A 24,003-nucleotide genomic window follows, 5' to 3' on the forward strand; every position below is an offset into this window, starting at 1 on the left:
GTCAGGAAAAAGATCTTGGAGTCATCGTGGATAGTTCTCTGAAGATGTCCATGCAGTGTGCAGAGGCAGTCAAAATAAGCAAACGGGATGTTAGGAATCATTAAAAAGGGAATAGAGAATAAGACTGAGAATATATTATTGCCCCTATATAAAACCATGGTACGCCCACATCTCGAATACTGTGTACAGATGTGGTCTCCTCACCTCAAAAAAGGTATTCTAGTACTAGAAAAGGTTCAGAAAAGGGCAACTAAAATGATTAGGGGTTTGGAGAGGGTCCCATATGAGGAAAGATTAAAGAGGCTAGGCCTCTTCAGCTTGGAAAAGAGGAGACTAAGGGGGGATATGATAGAGGTATATAAAATCATGAGTGATGTTGAGAAAGTGGATAAGGAAAAGTTATTTACTTATTCCCATAATACAAGAACTAGGGGTCACCAAACAAAATTAATAGGCAGCAGGTTTAAAACAAATAAAAGGAAGTTCTTCTTCACGCAGCGCACAGTCAACTTGGAACTCCTTACCTGAGGAGGTTGTGAAGGCTAGAACTATAACAATGTTTAAAAGGGAACTGGATAAATTCATGGTGGCTAAGTCCATAAATGGCTATTAGCCAGGATGGGTAAAGAATGGTGTCCTTAGTCTCTGTTCGTCAGAGAATGGATATGGATGGCAGGAGAGAGATCATTTGATCATTGCTTGTTAGGTTCACTCCCTCTGGGGCACCTGGCATGAGGGAGACAAGGTCCCCATTTTCAGGGGCTGGTCAGTTCTTTGGCCAGTAGTGGTGTGTCATCTGCAGCGGAAGGTTAGATCCCTGCAGATGACTGCAGGTGGTGTGTTTCTTGCCTTTCTCCTGTGTTTCTCTCTTCGTTCTCTACGGTGTTGGCCAACACTCCCGCTCTTCCTGTCTTTGCCTCTCCTTGTGCTGTCTTCCTTCATAGGACACAGGCAGGCATGCTCAGAGTGTATCCCCACGGCCCATGTATCAGGAGCCATGAAGAAGTAGAAGGGGACAAAAATAATGCAGAGCAGTGGGCACGAGAGTGGAGCGGTGACTGTCAGTGTTAACCCGGTCTCTGTTCATCGAGTGGGGCTGATGTTGATGGGACTGGAGAGGGAGGCAGGGATGAGGGCAAGATTTCACACGCCATTAGAGCTTTGTGTAGTGCTGGCTCTCACTTGGCTTTTTGCAGCTGCTCTTGCAGAGGGATTGTCCAGGAGTCCCAGCAGGAGGAGAAACTGGCAGAGGTGGATCTGAGCAGCCTGGACGGTCTTCTAAGCAGATGTGAACAGTCCTCAGCTTTCTGCATTCTGAACACCTGTCTCTGAGTAAGAGGTCAGTGCTTTCAATTCCTTATCTGTACTCGCTGTAGTATTCTTCACAGGCTGTGTTCTTCCTCGTTGGGTATGGGGCTGTGAGAGATTGCCTCTGGGGGGGGGGCCAGAGTCTGGTGTGCAGAGTGATTATTTCTTTGCCTTTACAAGGGGTGCATTTTAGTGGTCATGCTAAATGTGTAATGGGGGAGAGATTTGGGGGCTGAGCCCTGCCGTGTGGGAGAGGGGAAAAGAATAGCCTGTGTGACGTTGCCCACTGAGATCGTAATTTATTTGTTTTTTCTACTTGTGCTGTGTTTAGTACCAAGGCAGAAAAAAATCACGCGTCAGTCTACTGCCCTCATGCGATGGAAAGCGAGCGAGAGCGACTAGACCGTAAGCATTGTTGGTGCAAGGCAGGAGCCGTCCAGCTGGGACTGGAGCAGTCTCTGTTGTCAGTGAGAAAAGAGTCTGGTTTGATGAGGGCTCTGCTCACGGCCCACCTGGCTCCAGGTAGGAACACCCTGTTAGCTGGTTCCTGACCAGGTGTGCTTACAAGGTTGAGAAGGTCCCCAATTTGAGGGGCTGATCATTTCTCTGTTCACAAGCATGTATCCTCTGCAGGAGAAGGTTGGATCCAGGGGGATGAATCCAGCTGGTGAGTTTCTTGCCTTCGTCTCGTGTTTCTTTTTCTGTCTGTCTCTTTCCTAGTGTGTTGGCCAACGCTCTTTCTCTCTCTCTGTCTCTGTCCTTGCCTCTCCTTGTGCTGTCTCCCTTCATAGGACACGGACAGGAGTGCTAGGTGTGCATCCCCACAGGCTAGGTCTCGGCAGCTATGAACAAGTAGGAGGGGATGAAAATCATGCGGGGCAGTGGGCGCTAGAGTGGAAGAGAGACTGTTGGTGTTGACTCGGTTACTGTTCATCAAGTGGGGCTGATGTAGATTGGATGGGAGAGGGAGGCAGGGATGAGGGCAAGATTACCTGCACCAACTGAATTTTGTGTACGAATGGCTCTTGCTTGGTTTATTTCCTGCGCTTGCAGAGGAATCGTCCAGGAGCAGCAGCTGAAGGAGAAGGTGGCAGACGTGGTGCTGAGGAGCCTGGACATCCTTCTAAGGAGAGATTAACAGTCCTCAGCTTTCTTCCTCCTACATAACTGGCTGTGAGTAAGCTGTCAGTGCTTGGAGTTCTTCATCTGCTCTCACTTCAATTTTGTTCAGAGGCTGTTAACTTACTCGTTGAACACAGTGCTCTGTGGGATTCAGGCGAGGGAAGGGAAAGGCACAAGTCTCCTGTGCAGAGTGAGTATTTTGGATGTAGGTTCAACGGGCTGCTTTTTAGTTGCAGTGCTAAAGCTATAATGGAAGGAGGGATGAAGGCGGAGAGCTGAGGTGCAGTAGATGCGAGATAGTAACTGATTTGTTTTCTAATCTTTACTCACTGTAATTTTCTTCACACTCCGTTTGCTTCCTTGTTGGGTACTGGGCCTATGGGATTAAGGCAGGAGAGGGGACCAGACTCACAGTTGCCAAATTTCATGGGGTAAATAGTCACTCTGCACAGCAGACTTATGAAAGTCGGGGTGCTTATTTCAGGTGTCATTGCAAGGGATGCTTTCTACTTGTACTCTTAAAGGTGTGATGAGAGGAGCGTTCAGGGCAGAGACCCACTGTGTTTGAGAGGTGAAAAGAAGAGCCTCCCCAACATTGCCCACTGAGATAGTGACATGCTTGTTTTTTCCTCTTCTGCTGGATTTAGTACCAGGGGAAGAGAAATCTTGCATCAGAGACTCCTGCCCTTGTGCAATGGAAAGTGAGTGAGAGCGATGACGACCAAAAGAATTACTGATGCCAAGGAAAAGCTGTCCTATTGGGAGCGAAACAGTGGCCACTCTCAATGAGATAAGTGTCTGTTTTGGTGATTGCTCTGTTCTCGGCCCACCTTGCTCCTGGTAGGGACGCTCCGTTTGCTGGGGCTGTGTTTGTAAGAAAGTGTTTCTGAGTAGCTGTGGTTATGAGGCAGACAAGGACCCCATTTTCAGGGGTTGCTCCATTCTCTGGCCAGTCGCGCTGTGTCCTCTGCAGCAGAAGGTTAGATCCAGAGGGATGACTCCAGGTGACGAGTTGCTTGCCTTCCTCCCATGTTTCTCATTTTTTCTCTCTCTCTCTCTCTCTCTCCTGTGTTGGCCAACACTCTTTCTTAGTCTGTCCTTTCCTTGTGCTGTCTCTCTTCTTAGGACACAGGCAGGCCTGCAAGGTGTGCATCCCCACAGGTTAGGTCTTGGGAGCCCTGGAGTAGTAGGAGGGGACCAAAACCATGTGAGGAAGTAGAGCAGTGATTGTCAGTGTTTAACTCAGTCGTCTTTCGCGTGGGGCCAATGTAGATGAGATGGAAGAGGGAGGCAGGGATGAGGGCAAGATTTCAAGCACCAATAGAGCTTTGTGTAGTGATGGTTTCTACTTGGGTGTTGCAGCTTCTGTTGCAGAGGAATCATTCGGGAGCCCTGGCCCAAGGAGAAACTGCTGGACGTGGATCTGAGCAGCCTGGACATCCTTCTAAAGAGACGTGAACAGTCCTTAGCTTTCTGCCTCCCACATAACTGGCTGTGAGTAAGAGGTCAGTGTTTTGAATTCCTCATCTGTACTCACTGTAATTTTCTTCACAGGCCGTGTGCTTCCTCATTGAAAACGGTGCTCTGTGGGATTCAGATGAGGGAAAGGCACAAGTCTCCTGTGCAGAGTGAGTATTTTGGATGTAGGTGCAATGGGTTGCTTTTTAGTTGTAGTGCTAAAGCTGTAATGGGAGAAGGGTTGAGGGCGGAGCCCTGAGGTGCGGTAGATGCGAGAAAAAGAACCTATGCACACTGCAGACATGCTAACCAGTTTGGTTTTCCTCCTGTTGCTGGTTTTAGTACCAAAGGAAAAGGAGTGGAGGGTCAGAATCCGCTCCCGTCCTGCGATGGAAAGCAAGTGAGAGCTGGGAGACTGCAAGCATTGTTTATGCCAGTCAAGAGCCATCCAGCTGGGAGTGGAGCAACTGTCACCATCAGTGAGATAAGTGTCTCATTAAGTGAGGGCTCTGCTCACTGCCCACTTGGCTCCAGGTACAAATGCCCCATTAGCTGGGGCTGGGTTTGTAACAAAGTGTTCGTGACTAGCTGTGCTTACGAGGGAGACAAGGTCCCCATTTTCAGAGTCTGCTAATTTCTCTGTCCACAAGCTCTGTGTCCTCTGCAGAAAAGGTTGGATCCAGGAGAATGATTCCAGGTGGCGAGTTGCTTGCCTTCCTCTTATGTTTCCCCCTCTCTCTCCTCTAGTGTGTTGGCCAACGCTCTCTCTGTCAATCTGTCCTTGCCTCTTGTTGTGCTGTCTCTGTTCATGGCACACGGGCAGGTGTGACTAGGTGTGCACCCCACAGGCTCTGTCTTGGGAGCCATGAAGAAGTAGGAGGGGATGAAACTCTCATGTGTGGCAGTGGGCACAAGACTGGATCGGTGACAGTCGGTGTTGATGCCGTCTCTGTTCATGGAGTGGGGCCCATGTAGATGGGATGGGAGAGGGAGGCAGAGATTAGGGCAAGATTTGATGCACCTTCAGAGCTTTGTGTAATGCTGGGTCATGCATGGCTTTTGCAGCTGCACTGGCAGAGGAATTGTCCTGGAGCCCTACCTGGAGGAGAGACTCTCAGAAGTGGACCTGATCAGCCTGAACATCCTTCTTAGCAGACATGAACAGTTCTCAGTTTTCTCCCTCCCACATACTTGACTGTGAGTAAGAGGTCAGTGCTTTTAATTCATCATCTATAGTCTCTGTATTATTCTTCACATGCTGTGTCCTTACTCGTTGGGTATGGGTCTTTGTGGGATTAAGGCTGGGGAAGGGACCAGAGTCACAGTAGCCAACTTCCCCTGGGTAAATGAGGACCCCGACTTTCACAATAAGCCAAAAATCAAGCTAATCCCATTTCAAAACAAGCCAATACCTAAGAACGCAACACTCAGTGACTAGATCTCCCCTGGCGTGCAGTCTGGGACTGCGGTGGGCCCACTGTGCACCCTTCTCTTGCCATTTTTGCACCTCTGTGCTCCCGATTGCCGGGAGCCAATCAAAAAAAAATGAAGAAGCTACAATGAGCAACAACTTACAAGCCAACAAGCAACTCACAAGTCAATTAAGCCAACCCCTCGCCCCAATTTCTGTATTTCATTTCCAGCCTTTGCGACATTTGCATGGTTGGGCCATTTCTTGGCTTTTTTAAGAAAAGGGGTGAATTTTCCATGGCCTCCGCCATCCCCTTATAGCCGCCCCTTCGCCACACCATGTTCCATCTGACCGGGATAGGTCGCAAGTAAGGGTTCACTTCAAATCTCAAAAAATCCAAGTAGAAATCATTGTGGGGGAATTTCCTGTGACTAAGAGAAACGGAAGCTCCATCCTTAAACGGGGGTCGCTCAGCCACAGGCACAGAAAGGCTCCGCTAGCTTAAGCTTGCGAGGGATAAGACCTTACACCTTGGTTACAGGGCTGTCATTTTGCCGGGTGTGTCTGTCACAGAGTGTAGGGGAGTGCGGCCCTGCACCCCTCTTCCTGGGACTCAGTGACTCTCAGCCAGCCAGTAAAACGGAAAGTTTATTGGACAATAGGAATGCAGGTTACAGCAGAGCTTGTAGGCACCGCCAGGACCCCTCAATCAAGTCCTTCTGGGGCTCAGGAAGCTTAGTCCCCTGAATTCCAACCACCCAGCCCAAAACTGAAACTAAACTCAACTCCCTCCAGCCGGCCCCTTCCTTTGTCCAGCTTCCCCGGCAAAGGTGCTGACACACCTCCCTGCTCCCTGGCTCAGGTTACAGGCTTAGGTCTTGGTCCCTCACCTAAAGTAATCCCCGGCTCTTCCATCCCCCACTCAGACAGTCCCTACTCCATCACAGTGTCAAAGTGGCTTGTGGCTTAATTTGCTTGGCAAAGGAGACCCAAACCTTACAGGGAGGTCCTGAAGCCAGGGGTGTTCCAATGGGGCAGAGCGAAAAGCGCTGTAAAGGAGAGACCTCCGTTCCCTCAGAAGTGGGTGGTCTTGTTGCCCAGCAAGTGCCAACGGCCCAAGAGGAGTTAGAAAGGGGAGACCTGCACCTTTGTCACAGGGAGAGGTCAACGGCCCGGGGCATTTTAAAGGCTAGGTCCTAAGGAGCTCAAAGCCACAGAAACCTTGGGATGTTCTGAGTGTAATGTAATACCTCATTGTAAGGTGACAGGGCCAGAATGAGTTGATTGACTCACAAACTGACCTGACCCATGGCCGAACGTTAAAAACTGGTTAGGAAGATCTGTAAATGAATGGAGGTTTGAAATGCAGCCTGCATTGTTAGAGATCAAAGGGTAAATGTTACCTCAGGTCTTGTCATGTAACCAGACAAGTCTTGTCTATTGCTATCGCTTCGATTCGAAGATCAAAAAAGGAATATTAACATTTAGGAAGACACTGAAGTGAAATAGTGTTGTTGTCTATATCAGGGGTCAGCAACTTTTCACAAGCAGTGTGCCAAGTCTTCATTTATTCACTGTAATTTAAGGTTTCGCGTGCTGGTAATGCATTTTAATGTTTTTTAGAAGGTGTCTCTCTTTCTATATATTGTATTGTAAAATAAACAAGGTTTTCAACATGTTTAAGAAGCTTCATTTAAAATGAAATTAAAATGTTGATCTTACGGCGCCAGCCCGCTCAGCCTGCTGCTGGTCTGCGGTTCTGTTCACCTAGGCCGGCAGCAGGCTGTGCGGGGCCACTGGCCGGGACCCCAGATGAGCAGTGGTCTGTGTCAGGCCGGCTGCTGGGACCCTAGACTCGCAGTGGGCTGAGTGGGGCCGGTGGCCAGGACCCCAGACCAGCGGCTCAGCCCTCCCCGCAGAGCCAAACGCTGCCCCGCGGGAGCACGCAGCCCCAGCCTCAGAGCTATGCATGTGGCGGCAGGGATCCAGGAGAGGGGAGAAGGCGAGGGAGGGGCTGGCGGCTTGCTGCGCTCGGCCCGGTGCTGCAGCCCGGGAGTGCGGACCCTGCGCTTGCTGTGCTGGCAGGATTTTTAATGCCACCCTGGAGTCCCGGCAGGCAGCCGCGTGCCATTAAAGATCAGCTCCCGTGACGTCTTTGGCACGCGGTGGCCGACCCCTGACCTAGTGTCTCTGTTGCTCCATGAGGGAAATAACTACTGACACCGTGTGGCCACACAGGGTAATGCACACAGCATTTCCTGCATGGAGCAACAGTGACACCCTGTGGCCACGCGGGGTAGTGCACCGAGCATTTCTTGCACGGAGCGAGAGTGACACCGTGTGGCCACGCGGGTTAGTGCACCGAGCATTTCCTGCATGGAGCAAGAGTGACACCGTGTGGCCACGCCGGGTAATGCACAGAGCATTTTGTGCATGGAACAACAGTGACACCATGTGGCCATGCAGGGTAATGCACAGTTGCTCCACGAAGGAAATGCTTTGTGCAGTAGCCAGAGTGCTCACCCAGTGTGTGTCTTGCTCCATGAGATAAATGTTCTGTGCATTCCCCCAAGAGGCCACCCACTGACACTGCTGCTCCATGAGGGAAATGCTCTGTGCATTAACCCCAGTGGCCCCTCATTGTCACTGTCCCTTGATGAGGGAAATGGTTTGTGCATTATCTGGATTGGCCATCTGGTTTCACTCTTGCTCCCGGAGGAAAATACTTAGTGACACCAGGTGGCCATTCAAGGTATGCGCACACAGCATCTCCTTCAGTGCATTCCAGCCTCCCCCCACTGGGACCCATTTAACTTCCTCCAACCTGCTCCTGCATCCCCAGACTTGCCAGCACTCCGATTGCCCCACCCCAATCTGCCCCCTGCACGTGGCCCTCCAATCCACCCCATCTGTTCCCCATCTCAGAGCACCCCACCATCCTCCATGACACCCAATCCCTACACCCCAACTGGCTTCAATCTATTTCTCCATTGCTGGACCCCACTTCCACAGCACCGCATTTCCCCATGCCACCCAGGTTTCCCTCTTCAATTCCTGTTACCCTTCCCAGCTACACTGGGGCCTTTAAACCCCCCTCCACCCTGCCCTTACTCTCCAAGGCCTATGAATCCCACATTCCCTCAGTACAGCTTGGGAACCCTAAACCCCTCTACCATACAGTGCAGCCCTCACCCCCAGATATCATATGACTAAGCCACTGATGCACGAACCCCAGATTGCCTACTGAATGTGTCCATTGATCATCCACATGGACTGACTCTCTCTTTTCCTTTCCTTGTGCTGTCTCCCTTCCTAGGACATGGGCAGGTGTGCTAGGTGTGCAGTCCCAAAAGCTGTGTATCGGGAGCCATGAAGAAGTAGGAGGGGACAAAAATCCTGCAGGGTAGTGGATAGTGGAGTAGAGCATGTGATGGGGCAAGGCCAGATGGCTACAGTAAAGTACTGAGAAACAGGTACGTTAGCCCCAGGCTAAACAAATCCCTAGTACCCTGGTAACAAAATGGCAGTTGCTCCAGGTTAATCAAGGCACCTGGGGCCAATTAAGATCTTTCTAGAAGGCAGTAGAGAGAGCTACTTTAATTAGAGCACCTGCAGCCAATCAAGACAGGCTAATCAGGGCACCTGGGTTAAAAAAGGAGCTCACGCCAGTCAGGCAGGGAGGAGCCAGAGGAGAAGGAGCATGTGTGAAGAGATGGGGGCAAGAAGGCAAGGAGTTGAGTGAGAGAGCGTACTGCTGGAGGATTAAGGAGGACAAGCGTTATCAGATACCAGGAGGAAGGTCCTGTGGTGAGGATAAAGAAGGTGTTTGGAGGAGGCCATGGGGAAGTAGCCAGGGAGTTGTAGCTGTCGTGCATCCATGCCAGGAGGCACTCTAGACAGCTGCAGTCCACAGGGCCCTGGGCTGGAACTTGGAATAGGGGGCGGGCCCGGGTTCCCCGCAAACCTCCCAACTCCTGATTAAATACAGGAGGAATTGACCTGGGCTGTAGCTTCAGCCGGAGGGGAAGGTCTCTGGGCTGTTTCCCGACCCACAGGGTGAATCTGTGAGGTGAGCAAATCCACCAATAAGCGCAGGACCCACCAAGGTAGAGGAGGAACTTTGTCACACTGTGTAGTGAGTTGCCTCCTTGAGAGCAGAGAGATGCTTCTTATTTCCATGGGCAGGGATTTGGGGAAGGTCCAGCTCTGGCTGTGGCTGGTAATTGCCTGGGATTGTCCCTTTCCTGGTGGGCTATGGTTCCTTAGGAGTGATGAGCATTTTAGGGCCTGGATAGGCTGGAGAGGAATAAAAAAGGAGGCTCCAGTGAGCAGCAGCCAATGATCTGTGTGTGTGTCCATTTTTCTTCCATGCCTCAGTGCTGGCCTAGCCTACAAGCACTTAGGGAGGGCTGCAAAGACTCTCTTGTTGATGGAGAGAATTCCTTAGTATTGGGAGGGCCTCTGGGGAAAGGCCTCTACAGCTAACTGGGGACAAAAAACTTGGGGGAATCCTTTGTACCGTCTCAAGGAGTTGTCAGGTGCTATGGAGTTTTCCTGAAGTATGGTAACTTTTTGTGGAGAGCCAGGAAGGTGATAACATGTCTTTCTGTAGTTTCTTTCTTCCTATTTCTCTCTCTAATCTCATATGTAGGCCAACATGCATCCCCTCTCTCTCCTTGTACTGTCTTCTGGCATAGAACATGAGCAATGGTGCATGCTCAAAGGCTTGATCTGGAGAGTCTGCATCCCACTGGGGAATTGGGAGGAGGAAGAGAAGCATGATGGGTACTAGATGCTCGATTGGTAGTGGACTCCCTTGGATGCAGGTGCAATGGGCTACTTTCTTTAGACAGTGGCTAATGCCAAGTGCCGCAGAGGGAATGAACAGAACAGGGAATAACCAAGTGATCAATTCCCTGTCTCCCATTCCCAGCTTCTGACAAACAGAGGATAATGACCCCATCCCTGCCCATTTTGACTAATAGCCATTGATGGACCTCTCCTGAGTTAATTTACATACTTCCTTTTTGAACCCCATTGTAGTCTTGGCCTTTACAACGTTCTTTAGGAAGGAGTTCCACAGGTTGAGTGTGTGTTGTGTGCTTTTTAATTGTAGCTATAAAGGTGTAATGGGAGATGAGAAGAATAACCTGCACAACATTGCAGATTATGATGATAACTTTTGTGTTTCCCTCTTGTGTTGTGCTTAGTACCAGGGGGGAAAGAAGTCAAGGGTAAGAGCCCACCCCCATTGTGAGATGGAAAGGACTCAAGCTGTGAAACAAACAGTGAGTGTTGTTGATGCCAGGCTATGCAGATGGCATTGAGCTGGGAGTGGAGCAGCCGTCACCATCAGTGAGATAAGTGTCTGGTTTGGTGAAGACTCTCTCTGGTAGCGGCCCAGCTGCCTCCAGGCCGGGACTGGTCATTAGCTGTGGCTCGGTTTGTAGGAAGAGATTCCTGATTAGCTATGGTTATGAGGGAGACACGGTCCCCACTTTCAGGAGCTGATCATATCTCCGTCCACATGATGTGTCCTCTGCAGCAGAAGGTTGGATACAGGGTGATGACTCCAGCTGGTAAGTTTCTTGACTCCCTTCCACGTTTTTCTCTCTCTCTCCTCTAATGCATTGGCCAACACAAACTCTGTCTGTGTCTCTGTCTCTCTCTCCTTGTGCTGTCTCCCTTCATAGGACACAGGCAGCTGTGCTAGGTGTGCATCCTCACAGGCTAGGTCTCGGGAGCTAGGAACAAGTAGGAGGGGACTGAAATCGTGCAGGGTAGTGAGCACTAGAGTGCAGCAGTGACTGTGGGTGTTGACTCGGGCTGATGTGGATGGGATGGGAGAGGGAGGTAGGAATGAGGGCAAGATTTCACGCAATAATTGAATTTTGTGTAGTGATGGCTTTTGCTCTGGTTACTTGTTGCATTTGTAGAGGAATCATTCAGGAGCAGCATCTGGAGGAGAAATTTGCAGAAGTGGGCCTGAGCCACCTGGACATCCTCCTAAGCAGAAATTAACAGTCCCCAGCTTTCTGCCTTCCGCATAACTGGGTGTGAGTAAGCGATCAGTGCTTGGAATTCCTCATCTGTTCTCACTTCAGTTTTGGTCAGAGGCTGTGAACTTCATTGGGTATGTGGCTCTGTGAGATTCATATGAGGGAAAGGCACAAGTCTTCTGTACAGAGTGACTATTTTGGCAGTAGGTGCAAGAGTCTTCTTTGTAGTTGTGCTTCTGAAGGTGTAACGGAAGAAGCATGAAGGGTGGAGGTCTGGGGTGCAGTAGATGGGAGAAGAACCTATGCGACATTGCTGACTGAGATGCTAACTTGTTTGTTTTCCCCCTTTTGTGCTGGGTTCACTACCAAGGGAAAAGAAGTGGAAGGTCAGAGTCCACTCCCTCAAGCGATGGAAAGGGAGGGAGAGCTGGGATATTCCGAGCATTGTTGATGCCAGGCAAGAGCCATCCAGCTGGGAGCAGAGCAACTGTCACCATCAGTGAGGTAAGTGTCATGTTAGGCGAGGGCTCTGCTCACTGCCCGTGCTGAGCAATAGCCATTTATGGGCCTGTCCTCCATGAATTTACCTCGTTATTTTTTTAATCCTGTTATAGTCTTGGCTTTCACAGCATTCTCTGGGCAGGAATTCCACAGGTTGAGTGTGCATTGTGTGCTTTTTAATTGTATCTAAAATGGTGTAATGGGAGATGAGAGACGAAGATGAAAGAAAACATTGAGAATCCAATGATGACTTTGGTTTTCCCTCTTCTGTTGTGCTTTGGGAAAGGGGAAAGAAGTCAAAGGTAAGAGCCCACCCCTGTTGTGAGATGGAAAGCATCCAAAAGCCATGAGAAAATGAGCATTATTGATGCCAGGCTATGCAGATGCTGTTGAGCTGGGAATGGAGCAGCCATCACCATCAGTCAGATAAGTGTCTGGTTTGGTGAGGACTCTGGTAACAGCCCACCTGCCTACAGGCTAGGACTATTGGTTAGGTGAGGCTTGCTTTGTAGGAAAAGATTCCTGACTAGATGTGGTTATGAGGTAGACAAGGTCCCCATTTTCAGGAGCTGGTCATTTCTCTGTCCACAAGCAGTATGTCTTCTGCAGCAGATAGTTGGATCCAGGGGATTACTCCAGCTGGTGAATTTCTTGCCTTTCTCTTGTCTCTCTTTCTCTCCCTCTCTCTCTGTCTCGCTTCTCTATTGTGTTGGCCAACACTCTTTCTCTCCTTGCTTCCCTTCATGGTACACGGGCAGGAGTGCTAGGTGTGCTTCCCCACGGACTAGGTCTTGGCAGATACGTGCAAGTAGGAGGGGACGAAAATCGTTCCGGGCAGTGGGTGCTAGCATAGAGTGGAGACTGTCAATGTTTATTCAGTCACTGTTCGAGTGGGGCTGATGTAGATGGGATGGGAGAGAGAGACAAGGATGAGGCCAAGATTCCAAGCAACAATAGGGCTGTGTGTGATCACAGCTCATGCTTGGCTTTTGCAGCTGCTTGTGCAGAGGAATTGTCCAGGAGCCCTCGCTGGAGGAGGAAGAGGCTGATGTGGACCTGAACAACTTGGATATCCTTCTAAGGAGACATGAACAGTCCTCAGCTTCCTGCCCCCACTTAACTGGCTGTGAGTAAGAGGTCAGTGCTTTGAAATCCTCATCTGTACTTGCTGTAGTATTGTTCACAGGCCATGTGCTTTGTCTTTGGGTACGGGACTCTGTGGTATTAAGGCTGGGGAGGGGCCAGAGTCTGCTGTGCAGAGTGACTGTCGGTTGCCGTTGCAAGGGGTGACTTTGGTTGTAATGCCAAAGGTGTAATGAGAAGAGGGTTGAGGGCCGAGCCCTGCCATGCGTGAGAGGTGAAGGGAAGAGCCTAGAAGAAGACATTGAGTAAGGTGGTAACTGATGTGTTTTCCTCCCTTGTGCTGGGTTTAGTACCAAGGGAAAATAAGTCACGCGCCAGAATCTGCTGCCCTCATGCGATGGTAAACAATGAGACCGTGAGTATTATCAATGCCACGCAAAAGCCGTCCAACTGAGAGCGGAACAGCTGCCACTCTCAATGAGATAAGTGTCTGTTTTGGTGATTGCTCTGCTCCCAGCCCTCCCTGCTCCTGGTAGGGACACCACATTAGCTGGGGCTGGGTTTGTAAGAAAATGTTTTTGACTAGTTGTAGTTATGAAGGACACAAAGTCCCCATTTTCAGGGGCTGCTCAGTTCTCTGGCCATGAGCGGCGAGTTCTCTGCAGCAGAAGGTTGGATCCAGGAGGATGACTGCAGGTGGGGAGTTGCTTGCCTTCCACCGTGTTTTTCACTCTGTCTCTCTCTGTTCTCTAGTGTGTTGGCCAACATAGACCCTCTGTCTGTCTGTCTCTCTCACCTTTCCTTGTGCCATCAGCCTTCAGAGGACATGGGTGGGGTGCTCAGTGTGCATCACCACAGGCTAGGTCTTGGGAGCCATGGAGAAGGAAGAGCAGAGAAAAATCATGAGGGGCAGTGGGTGCTGAAGTGGAGCAGTGACTGTTTACTCATCTCTGTTCATTGAGTTGGCCTCAGGTGGATGGCATGGGAGAGGAAGGAAGGGATGAGGGCAAGATTTCATGCATGAATAGAACTTGTACTGATGGCTCATGCATGGGTTTTGCAGGTGCACTTGCAGAAGAAGTGTCCAGGAGCCCCAGGCCAGGGAGAAGCTGGCAGAAGTGGACCTGATCAGCCTGAGCATCCTTCTAAGAAGACATGAACAGTCCTCTCCTTTCTGAATCCCGCTTAACTTGCTGTGGGTAAGCGATCAATGCTTTGAATTCCACATCTGTACTCGCTGTAGTTTTCTTACAGGCTAGAAGCCTAACAATCTGCAAGCCAAAAACTGTCCAAAAGGAAACTCAGAAAGCAATTAAGGCAAAAACAAGCCCAATTTCTGCAGTTTCTTTGCAGGTTTGTCATGTCTGACCAAAATCTGCTATGCAGAGTGACTATTTCAGGTGGTGTTGCAAGAGGTGCTTTCTACTTGTAGTCCTAAAGGTGTGATGGGAGGGGGGTTCAGGGCAGAGCACTACTGTGTGGGAGAGGCATAAAGAAGAGCCTCCCCAACATTGCCCACTGAGATGGTAACTTGTTTGTTTTTTTCCCCTTTGGCTGGATTTAGTACCAGAGGAAAAGAGATCCTGCATGAGAGTCTACTGCTGTCATGCAATGGAAATCAAGTGAGAGCGATGGGACTGCAGGAAATTATTGCTGCCATGAAAAAGCCATTCAACTGGGAGTGAAACAACTGCCACTTTCAGTGAGATAAGTGTCTGCTTTGGTGATTGCTCTGTTTTTGAGTAGCTGTAGTTATGAGGGAGACAAGGTCCCCATTTTCAGGGACTGCTCAGTTCTCTGGCCAGTAGCAGTGTGTCCTCTGCAGCAGATGGTTGGATCCAGGAGGATGACTGCAGGTGGTGAGTTGCTTGCCTTCCACCCATGTTTTTTACTCTGTCTTTCTCTGTTCTCTAGTAAGTTGGCCAACACACACCCTATCTCTATCCTTACCTTTCCTCCTGCCATCTCCCTTCTTAGGACACAGGCAGGGGTGCTAGGTGTGCACCCCACAGGTTAGGTCCTGGGAGCCCTGGAGGAGTAGGAGGGGAAGGGGCAGTGGGTGCTAAAGTGGAGCAGTGACTGTTGGTGTTAACTCGTTCTCTGTTCGAGTGGCGCCAGTGTAGATGGGATGGAAGAGGGAGGCAGGATTGAGGGCAAGATTTCACACACCAATAGAGCTTTGTGTCATGATGATTCATGCTAGGTTTTTGCAGGTGTTCCTGCAGAGGAATTGTCCAGGAGCCCCAACCAGAGGAAAGACTGGCAGAAATGGATCTGAGCAGCCCGGACATCCTTCTAAGTAGGTATGAACAGTTCTCAGCTTTCTGAATTCTGAATAACTGGCTGTGAGTCAGAGGTCAGTGCTTTCAATTCCTTATCTGTTCTCGCTGTATTTCTCTTTATAGGCCCTGTGCTTCCTCACTGGGTACAGAGCAATGTGATATTAAGGCTGGGGAAGGGGCAATAGTCTCCTGAGCAAATTGACTATTTTGGGTGCAGTTACAATGAGTCCCTTCTAGTTGCAGGTGTAAAGTGCCAATGGGAGATGGGTTGAGGGCAGAACTGTGGGATACGGGAGCTGTGAAATGAGAAGACTATGTGACCTTGCAGAAGGAGATAACTTGTTTTTTTCCCCCTTCTGCTGGGTTTAGTACCAAGGAAAAAGAAGACACATGTCAGACTGCTGCCCTCATGCGATGGACAGTGATGAAGAGTGATGGGAACTTGAGAATTATTCGATGACACGGAACAGACACCACTGTCTCTGAGATAAGTGTTTTGCTGAGGGTTCTTCTCAAGGCCCACCTGGCTCCAGATAGAGATGCCCTGTTAGCTGTGCCTGGATTTGTGTTTTAAAAAAAAAATTCCTGAACAGCTGTGGTTACAAGGGAGACAAGGTCCCCCTTTTCGGGGCTGGTCATTTCTCTGTTCACAAGCAGTGTGTCCTCCACAGCAGAAGGTTGGATACAGGGAGATGGCTCCAGCTGGTGAGTTTCTTGCCTTCCTCCCATGTTTCTCTTGCTGTCTGTCTTTTCTCTAGTGTGTTGGCCAACACTCTCTCTTTCTCTCTCTCTGTCTCTGTCCTTGCCTCTCCTTGTGCCTTTTCCCTTCATAGGACACAGGCAGCTGTGCTAGGTGTGCATCCCCACAGGCTAGGTCTCGAGAGCTATGAACAAGTAGGAGGGGATGAAAATCATGCAGGATAGTGGGTGCGAGAGTGGAGGCAGGTACTGGAAGATGTCGTGCACCTAGACTGTTTTTGGCAGTGATGGCTCTTCCATAGGTGATTAGCTGTTCTTGCGGAGGGCTGCTCCAGGCCAGCGGAGCAGCCCCAGACAGAGTAGGAGCATCTGGAGGAAGCAGACGTACCCAATCTAGTTGTTTTGCTTTGCAGTGGAGCCAAGGAGCGATCTTGTAATGTTGGAGGAGCAGGTGTGTGTTTTTGTGAAATGATATTTCTCTATCCAGTATCTGCAGAGTGAGGTGCCTCATGGAGGGCAGAGAGATGCTTCTCCTATCCCTGGGATGGGTCCTGGGGAAGGTCCAGCTCTGCCTGTGGCTGGTAGTGGTCTGGGATTGTCCCTTTCCTGGAGGGCTGTAGCTTCTTAGGAGTGATGAGCATTTTAGGCCCTGGGTGGGCTGGAGAGGAATAGAGAAGGGGGCCCCAATGGGCAGCAGCCAGTGGGGGGTGTGTGTGTGTCCATTTTTCTTCCATGCCCCAGTGCTGGCCTAGCTTACAAGTGTTCTCTCTTTCTCTTTTTCAGTTCCTACTGAGATTGGTCTCTGCCACAGGTTGGCCAGTCTCTCATCAGACCAAAGAAGTAGTGGCCACCCTGAGCCCATCCCTAGTGACGAAAGCCGGACAGCAATCTGCAGAGTAAGAGCAAATGGAAATTTTCTGAAGTTCAGTATTGAGGGAGGGCTGCAAACACTCTTCTCAGTGGAGAGAATTTGTGAGTATGGGGAAGGCCCCTGAGGAAAGGCCTCTGCATCTCATGGGGACACAATAAGCTCAGGGGAATCCTTTGTGCCCTGTCAAGGGGTTGTCAGGTGCTATGGAGTCTTCCTGAAATGCAGTAACCCTTTGTGGAGAGCCAGGAAGGTGACTACAGGTGCTGAGTTTGCCTCCTTCCTGTGTGTGTATCTCTGCTCTCATATGTTGGCCAACATGCTCTCTATGTGTCTGCCTCTCCTTGTACTGTCTCCTTGCATATAACATGGGCAATGGTTCATGCTCGCTGGCTTGGTCTGGAGAGTCTGTATCCCACTGGGGCATTGGGAGGAGGAAGAGAAGCATGATGGGTTTTAGATCCTCCATTGGTAGTGGTGTGGGGTGACTGTGGGAGTTGACTCTGACTCTGTTCATCAAGTGGGGTGTACAGTGGATGGGAGAGGGATGGCGGCATCTCAGACACCAATAGAACTTGGGGCAGTGATGGCTCCTGCTTGGGTTACATGTTGTTGTCCTTGGCAGAGGGATCATCCAGGAGCCGCAGCTAGAGGAGAAACTAGAAGAAATGAACCTGAGCAGCCTGGACATCCTTGTAAGCAGAGATGAACAGTCCTCAGCTTTCTGCCTTCCACATAACTGGCTGTGAGTAAGTGGTCAGTGCTTGGAATTCCTCACCTGTTCTCACTCCAGTTTTGTGCAGAGGCTCTGAACATCCTCGTTGAATGTGGTGCTTTGTGGGATTAAAGCTGGAGAAGGGACCAGAGTCTCAGTTGTCAACTTTCACTAGGTAAATAAGCACCCCAACTTTCATAATAAGCCAAAAATCAAGCTAATCCCATTTCAAAACAATTCCAAAGCAAGCCAATCCCTTGGAACCCCAACACTGTGCGACTAAATCTCCCATTGCAAGTCGTCAGAGACTGTGGTGAGCCCCCTGTACACCCCTGACTCTTTCCCCTCTTTCCCCTGCGTGCCCCCAATTGCTGGGAGCCGACCAAAAAAAAAAAGCAGTCAGAAACTACAGCAAACAACAACCTACAAGCCAAAAACTAGCCAACAAGCAATTTGCAAGCCAATTAGGCCAAAAACATGACCAATTTCTGCATATTTTTCTGCAGGTTTGGCATTTCTGACCAGAGTCTGCTATGCAGAGTGAGTATTTCAGGTGTCATTGCAAGGGGCATTTTCTACTTTTAGTCCTAAAGATGTAATGGAAATATGGTTGAGGGCGGAGGCCTACCCTGTCGGGGAGGTGAAAAGAAGAGCCTACAAGACATTGCCTCCTGAGAGGGTAGGGTATTTTTTTCCCCTTGTGGTGGGTTTAGTTGCAAAGGAAAAGAAGTCACGCGTCAGAGTCCACTGTCCTCATGCGATGGAAGGGGAGCAAGAGCGCTGAGACAGCGAGGATTGTTGATGCCGCGCAAAAGCCATCCATCTGGGAGTGGAACAGCCGTCACTATCAGTGAGAAGTGTCTGGTTTGATGGTTCCTCTGCTCACAGCCTACCTCGCTCCTCGTAGGGGCGCCCTGTTAGCTAGGGCTGAGTTTGTTTAAAAAAAAAAAAAAAAGGTTCCTGACTAGTGGTTATGAGGGAGACAAGGTCCCCATTTTCAGAAGCTGCTCAGTTTTCTGGCCAGGGGTGGTGTGTCCTCTGCAGCAGAAAGTTGGATCCAGGAGGAGGACTGCAAGTTGCTTGCCTTCCTCCCATGTTTTTCTGTCTCTCTCCTCTAATGTGTTGGCCAATACACACTCTGTCTCTCTCTGTCTCTGTCTCTCTCTCCTTGCCTCACCTTCTGCTGTCTCCCTTTGTAGCACACAGGCAGATGTGGTAGGTGTGAAAGCTGGCTGACGCCCCTTAATAGTTTACAAGCCCCCAGTAAGGAGGGGGGAGTAAGTACTGCTCATGGACACAATAGCTTGCATTTTTTCACTATCTCTTTTGCTCTGCCTCAAGGCAAGAAGATCCTGGTCCTAACCAGTTAGTTCTACTTAGATAAGGGAAACATGAGACTTTACACTTACCAATCAAGTATTAAGACGCAAGGGTCTTTGTCTGAATGTGTATAAAAGGTGTGTGAAATTTGTGTAAGACAGAGTCTTTTGTACCAAGGTACAGGCTCTCCTTTTTCTGCAGAATAAAGCATTTTTCCTTATCCCTGTCAGGCTGTTAATTGGCTTTCAGCTAGGCAGACCTGATATTTCAGTAAGAGTTTCTGGCGACTCCAGACGGGACTCTCCTAGCTCGGACATTGGACTCCAGACGGCTGCAGTGAACTAGGAGCGGTGCCACTGGGGTGCATAACCCCTCTTCTTCACTTCTCCACAGCCCCTGGGGTTCGTGATCCGATAAGGTGAGCCCTAATAGGATAAGGAAATACTATCTGGTTCTGGTTAGAGGCGGGCCTGTTATCTGGTTCTGCTCTGTATACATTTGGATGTTAGGAGTGTGGGCGGAACTGAACCTCTCGTTCGTAATTCCTCGGAGTGGAAGCCATGCGTGCGAGGAAGCTCTGAGGTTGTATTGAGATCCTTCTGTCCCGTCCCCTGTAGCGGTCAGTGTAATAGAAGTAGAAAAACCTGGATTAGACTGTAATTTCCTCTGTGCAATTCTCTTTTCTGTTTAAGTGTCAGCAGACAGATGGATGGGTCTCTAGGTAAAATCCTCTAAAGGGGTTTGGATTGTATGTTAAGTAAATGGCCTTTGCCCAATGGGCCATGTGTTTTTGTCCGGGTGGCAAGCCTCATGAAGGAGGACTCGGGTAGTCTTGTGAGTAAGAATGTTTAAGGGAATAGACCAGGAGGGGTGGGGGCTAGTTGAGAAGCCCACCCTCCTAGCTAAACTGGTAGTGGAACAAGTTGGTGCCCATGGAAGGGACGGTTCAGCGAGAAAAGCAGGATCGGGCCCAGGCGGGCAGGCAACAGACGAGAGATTGAAAAACAGATTGGAAATTCTGAGGGTATAGTGGAAGGAAGGAGTATGTAAGTGTAAGCATGGGGATTTCAAATACCCAGGACAATATCTTGAAATGGTGATTTAAGTTGATAAAAGTGGCTGTTGGGAGACAAGCAAGTGATTTAAGGAAGACTGAGAAGTTAACTCTGTAGTTGCTGGAGGGAACAGCAGTTGAACTTTGTAAAAATGCTAAAGAAAAAAGGTTTTTGGTGTCTGCAAAATGTTTGTAAATTCAGGCAAAGAAATTATTGGATTGCAATCATTTGGTTTGGCTATGAACAATTTAGTTAAATTAGCTGAAAAATGTATATAGTTTAATGTAATTGAAAACCTGGGCTGCTTATGAAATAAATACAAGAAAATATGGGGTAATTCCTCTGTTTTGCCTGAAATCAACAAGGGTATTTGTATATTTAAGTAATGATTGACTTCCCTGAAGGGGCAGACCTGTTTTTTTTGTCTTTCAGATAATCAGAGAAAACTGATGCCAGCTGAACAACATTCAACATAGCATGCATTTACTGGTACAATAGAAATTATGTTTTGAGTTCTATGTTCTGTCTTGTGGTGTTTGTCTCCTGGCTGGAATTGTTCTGTTTAGTGTTTTCATGGGATAGTCTGGTTTGAAATCAGGCAGAGGGGTTGGATTGGAATGCAGACATTTGTTTTATTCAATCTGAAATACAAAGTGTTTGGATAAATCAGGCAAATGTGATATACTAAAGTCTAACACATTTGCTTAAGTAAAAAACAAAAACAAACTTCATTGGCCAAATCTTTTAATTAAAAATTGTTGTTAAAATTTGCATACCAACAGTTTTTGGAAGCAAGGACAAGAAGGGTTAACCCACTCCTCATATTGTACATGGGATCCTTCTGGCTACCTCAGATTTCTAGCCAGAGGGCTGGGGAGGGTGGGAAGCTATTGGACTAGAGGTTGAATTGAATGAACTCCTCAAAAGTGGGTGTGCTTATCCTGTCTTGTTGCTCCAAAGCTCTGTAATAAGGTTATTTTACTGGAAGGGTATATGTGGCATACATTGAATAATAAGACTAATATACTGTATAATAGCAATGTGTATCTGTTCATGGTTGGGAAAAAGGTTTATGAGTGAAGCGTGGAAGTTTCCTTTGTAGGTTAAATGAAGCCAAGAAGGAAAAAGAACACAACGAATTAACTGGGAAAAAAAATAGCCAGCATGCTTAGTCCAAATGTAAGACACTGGCCCCACTCAAGGACACTGCTCACAGCTAAGGCTTGGCTGACAACCAAGAAAAGGGGGGGCTTGAATGAGCCCAAGCAGTTATGAGATGTGCTAAATACTGCCGGGCACTAATGAAATGTGTTAAGTTTCTTTTATCACAGGTAAAGAAGTGTTATCCAAAGACTCTAGCAGCCCTGCCACTCCTTGGAACCAGGAGACTGGATCTATGTAAAGGTCCACCAATGAAAGACTCCCCTGGCTCCACGCTGGAATGGCCCTTTCCAAGTCCTGTTAATCACCAATACTGCCCTGAAGTGCCAAGGATTGACTGCCTGGACCCATGCTTCTCACTGCAAAAAGACCCCTCCACCTTGGGAGGATTCTCCTAATGATGAGTAGCCTATTTCTCCTTCTAGTTCTGCTGTGCCTTCTGGACACCAAGGAAAAAGGACAACCTCTCCTTTGTCCAGTGACAGATCTACTGTGCCTTTGGATTTTTCTAGAAGAAGCAAAGCCATTACAGGCTGATATGCTAGTAACCTCTCTCCTGTAGGATGCTGAGCCATGCTTGCTTCAGGAAAGAAGGAGGAACACTTGCTTCACTGAAATTGCCAAAGTCCAGGAACTCCTTACTAGAAAAGACATTAAGAACTCACCCTGGTGAAGAAACAAAGAATTATACACTTGCAGGAAGAAATTTGTGGGACCCATGCTTGGGAATGTGGTATTGATTGGATGTTGGGGTTTATTCTACAGGCCACACCCTGTGTTTTGTATAAGTCCTTTAGCATGTGTTGCTCTCCCTAATTGGATTTTAAATGACAAGTACCAAAGGCACCTTGTTGCCACTGCCTCTGCCATCTCCTCCATCACACTATTACCCCTGTAATACATCCAAATACAGACAGTGCTATATATCTGATAAATCCAATGGCCAAGGCCTTCAGACTTAAGTGATTTATTTAAAGATTGTTTATATGGGATATCCTGGAATTGAAAAAAAATTTTCTTTTCAAACAAACAATTGAGTGGAAAAAGAATGGGTCAGTGGAAATAGAAATATATGATATCACTACAAATGAACCGCAAGAATCTGTAATTGAAATTGATGCATTCCATAGTGAAGTAGATATGATGGCTGTTCCTGGAGTTTGCAATGTGTTAGCCATAAGACCCTCTTTTATGTATTTGGTCACCCAATGGGTGAATAATCAAACAAATACCCAAAGAGTTTGTTCTGCTACAGGAAATTTCCCCTGTATAGAAATTGTTACATTACTAATAATGTAACCTGTACCTTATTGCAATACACCCCCTCCTATGCTATTAATGTTAGTGCCTCTTAAAAGTACCTGAGATTAGTTAAATAACAGATATGGTATAGTACTACACCAAAGAGAAATTTATTAGGATATTGATGGACTGTGATTAATACAACACTAGGGACTGTTAAGTTTAGATTGCCCTTATCTAGTTTCCAGATCACCTGTACATACCAAAATTGCTCACAAATGCCTGCCATTAGATTAGCACAACAGAGGGCCTGGGTTATTTCCTCTGGAAGAAGAGGGACTTGACTGTTTCCCTATGGGATGGAGCCAATAGTGCAGCAGCAGTTTGGAATATTTTTAAGAACCAAGAACATGATGACAAATTGGGCCAACTAGAGAAGGCCACTGGCTTTATTATTGAGGCTCAGCTAACCCAAGTACAGGCTGGATGGAGTTGGGTATGTCTACACTGTGGGATTATTCTGATTTTACAGAAACTGGTTTTTTAAAACAGATTGTATAAAGTTGGGTGCTCGTGGCCACACTAAGCACATTAATTTGGTGGTGTGTGTCCATGTACTGAGGATAGCTTCGATTTCCGGAGCGTTGCACTGTGGGTAGCTATCTCATAGTTCCTGCAGTCTCCCCTGCCCATTGGAATTCTGGGTTGAGATCCCAATGCAGAAACAGTGTCACAGGAGAATTTGGGTAAATGTCACTCAATCCTTCCTCTATGAAAGCAACAGCAGAAAATCATTTTGTGCCCTTTTTCCCTGGATTGCCCTGGCAGATGCCATAGCATGGCAACCATGGAGCCCGTTTAGCCTTTTGTCACTGTCACCGTATGTGTACTGGATGCCACTGACAGATGCGGTACTGCAGTGGTACACAGCAGCATTCATTTGCCTTTGCAACGTAGCAGAGATGGTTTCCAGCTATAGCACCATCTGCAATTTAAAATTGGTGATGAGATGATGGTTATCAGTCATTTTGCACTGTTTGCAATTGGAAATTGGCGATGATGGTTATCAATCCTTTTGTACCGTCTGCTGCTGTCATGGTGTTGTAAGAGGAGGCCCTAAGATATAAACCTTGGTATCAGAGGCCCGGTATGAGGCCTGAGGCCTGAACTAAAGTAATGGTCAAGACTTTGGTAACATAAAGCAAAGTTAAGCTGTGAGTCAGAGGCAGGCCCTGCTCACTGCAGCTGGCAAGAAAAGGGCTGATATTGCATAAACATATATCCACATAGTGTATTGAAGTATAAACATGGTACCAGGACACACGAATACTGTACATTCCACACAGATAACAAGGAACAGACTGACCCATCCCAATGACAGGGGCAAAAGGGTAACGTGATGGATAGAGTTGTTTTGTTCGAACCAACATGTACAAGGTGAGAGGCAGCACCTTACTGCATAGAGGGGTTGTACCTGGCTATGTGGAGAGGTTGCACCTCAATACATCAGGAGTGATGTGTAACTTGTTTGTACCTGTGTATAAGAATGCATCCCTGGGGTGGTGTCTTTGTCCAGCCGAGGGGGCAGTGGAAAGTCCCGCCACTGACTGAGCTGAGTCCATTGCCAGGGGGCACATATTCATAGTATGCCCTGAGTTAGACTAAGAAATGTACAGGGAACTATCATTGTGCTTTGTTTGACAATAAATCTGGCCGACGTGCTTTCGTACCTTACTTGACTCTGTGGTCATTGGGGTTTCTCATTGGGTCTGCTGTGTC

At 48.4% G+C, this 24,003-nt stretch overlaps 2 long non-coding RNA genes across 16 annotated transcripts; both read left to right on the forward strand.

The window, feature by feature from the left end:
* Nucleotides 1-738: 738 nt before the first annotated feature.
* LOC115636124 lies at nt 739-22,759 on the forward strand. Of its 15 annotated transcripts, none has more exons than XR_003996823.1 (14): nt 739-1,339; nt 1,640-1,830; nt 1,942-1,975; nt 2,362-2,481; nt 3,078-4,058; nt 4,231-5,096; nt 8,616-8,702; nt 13,946-14,081; nt 14,447-15,238; nt 15,534-17,476; nt 17,953-17,986; nt 18,997-19,184; nt 20,254-20,310; nt 21,153-22,759. It is a non-coding gene; the product is annotated as an uncharacterized LOC115636124 (long non-coding RNA). The 15 variants fall into 15 exon arrangements; XR_003996819.1 differs by having other exon boundaries at nt 15,534-16,314; nt 16,647-17,986; XR_003996832.1 differs by having other exon boundaries at nt 15,534-15,869; nt 16,647-17,986.
* On the forward strand, nt 10,526-13,298 carry LOC115636125. The gene is made up of 5 exons (XR_003996833.1): nt 10,526-10,878; nt 10,993-11,353; nt 11,669-11,802; nt 12,086-12,936; nt 13,233-13,298. It is a non-coding gene; the product is annotated as an uncharacterized LOC115636125 (long non-coding RNA).
* Nucleotides 22,760-24,003: the final 1,244 nt, after the last annotated feature.

This window comes from Gopherus evgoodei, chromosome 16, assembly GCF_007399415.2.
Source record: "Gopherus evgoodei ecotype Sinaloan lineage chromosome 16, rGopEvg1_v1.p, whole genome shotgun sequence".
NCBI classification, from domain to species: Eukaryota; Metazoa; Chordata; order Testudines; family Testudinidae; genus Gopherus; species Gopherus evgoodei.